This window comes from Charadrius vociferus, unplaced genomic scaffold (genome assembly GCF_000708025.1).
Source record: "Charadrius vociferus isolate BGI_N301 unplaced genomic scaffold, ASM70802v2 scaffold324, whole genome shotgun sequence".
Taxonomy (NCBI): Eukaryota; Metazoa; Chordata; class Aves; order Charadriiformes; family Charadriidae; genus Charadrius; species Charadrius vociferus.
Window position 1 is genome coordinate 1,902,176 of NW_009648041.1, and position 2,532 is coordinate 1,904,707.

Here is a 2,532-nt window from a genome sequence, read left to right on the forward strand (position 1 = left end):
TGGTTTCTATGTTACCGTCTTTCCAGCCTGAGCAGCCTCAGAATATGGGTTGGGGAGGGAGGATTGTGGGTTTTTTTTGTGGTTTTGTTTGGTGGTTGTTTTTTTTCTATATTCTTATTAACTAACTGCCTTTTAAAAAAACCCCTAATCTATGGATTTTATTAGGATATATTTATCCAAGTTGTTATGGCAATGGTACATCAGAAATCAAATGAAATATTTGTTGGCATGAAAAAATTAATTGTTGCCTAGGGTCTGGAACAAACACAACAGTAGAGATAACATGCCGCTAATATGGCTCGTTTGAAGTAACAATACTGTATCAATTAAATTGGGGCTAAACTACGCAGCCTTCCTAAGCTACTTAGCTGATGCTTGGGGATGTGAGACTTTGCAGTCTACACCAAGGGAAAATGCTTGGACTTACTGTGCTAATGAGTGGCTGGAATTTACTATTTTCTGTAACACACTCACTTTCTTGTCCAGTGTTTGGCACTGTTGCATCCTTCTTGAACTGGGAACACGAATCGTGTTTCTGTGCCTCCCATAGCAACAGCATTATGGGAGTCTATTTCTTCACCTTTTTTTTTTTTTTTTACTCCAAGTAGCTTGTGGAGTAAATAACATTTTGACTGAACTTGAGATAAGCTTAAGTCATGGTGTTCCAACATCCAGGCGTCAAACTCACAAGAAAGGCTGGAACTGCAGATTTGCAGGCCATTGCCTAAACCCCTTGCTTTAGGATTCCTGATCCTAAATCTCCAGTTTGGTGCTGCTTATAATCAAGAATTTGTTGCAGGGTGATCTCCTGACTAAGGGATACAGAAAGACTGAAATTCAATTCCACAAAGAGAAAACAAAGGCCAGGACAGCCCTCTTTTGGAGGGACTTAGTCGGTGTATTAGTCTTGGCACAGATCTTTGGAGTGGAATTAGTTTCATCCCTAGTATAGGACATAAATCTTTCTGTAAGGACGGTCACAAACACAACTCATAGATGCTATGGAAGCTTTTAACCCTTCATGCTCAACGTAGCCACTGGACAAACTCAAGTCCCAAAAGCTGCTAGGCAAATTGTGCTTCTCAGGCGAAGCATCCAGAAAGCCAATGGCACGGGGGAAGTCAGATCTCCCTGGCAGAGTTCCCAGCCCAGATGTGTGAATATGGGATTGGGAAAATGACAGCTAACAGTTCTGTACACTACCAGTCCTACGTCTATCCAGGTAAAATTCCAGTGCACCCTGCCCTAAAGCACACCTCTCAGCTAGCAAGCCAATGCAAACCACTGTGCGCTTATCAGACTGGTCTATGCAGCAGCACACCCTCTTCATGCCTCTGTGTTACAGGCTTGAGGCTTCAGGTAAAGCCACCAAGGCCTGGGAGGCTTCATGTGCCTTCCAAGTTCAGTGAGTCATCTCAGACTCCACAACTGCCCGAGAAAAGAAAAAAAAAAGCGGCTAGGAATGCAGTGCCCGGAGCTGCCTCTTATCTACGGCTCCTGTTCTCCAACCGTCTTGCAAAGACTTTATCTGCACTTCTGCTCTGTGTGACAGGAGGGTCTGGCAGTGTAAGTCACATCTACAGGAGAGCACTTTTCAGTGAAAGTCCCACTTTCCCTGAGTTTTAACCCTTGGTCCTGTGGACTAAAGGCGTATATGTAACCCACACAGTTGTTATAGTGTGTTATCTTAGATTATTCTGACAGATGTTGACAGGAGATGCATTTTGATATGAAAGCACCAAGGCTCTTATCTGTTGCCCAGATAAAACACCTTTTACTTCCAAAATGCTTCTTTTTATTGGCCATAACAGGGCACAGCTGAGCCTTGTGAAGGAACAGACTTTTTAAAACATATGCATTCGAAATCAGAAATTAGCTGTTAACAAAAAGACTGGCACATATAAATGACCCTGGCCCACAAGTATGGCTATAAAAAAACAAGCAGAGCTGCTGTACACAATTGTATTTCATCAAATACTAGGAAAGCACATATTTCACCTTGATTGTGTTGTATGCAGCCAGTTTTCCATACAGCTGTGTTTACAGCATAATGTAGTCACTGAATGCAGCTATGATACCATATAGAAACCTTTAATAAGACGCCATAACTTTTGTGTCCATCCACCAGGAATGTGCTGCCAGGAGATATCATATTTACAATATAAAAGGGGACGTATTTTAGATTTGTCCCAATTAACCTTGTAACGAGATGTATTGGAGTGCTTATTAATGACAGTAATGAGATGCAGACAAGACAATGTATAAAACATCATTGGCATATAAATTAAATTCATATACACAGATACCTTTATGCACTGGACATGAAGGGAAATTATTAAGAGGCAATTTTGTAGGAAAAAAGCTAATTAGAAAAAAATTCAATACTTTTCCTAGCTTGTATCCATCAATGTTAGAAAACCTGTTTGCCCACTGACTGAGGAATTGTTCCCACTGCTTTTACTGTGCAAGTTACAAAACTAATTTTATGATGGTTCTCTTGGAAGTATTTTCTAGAAACAGCTACATGTCCAT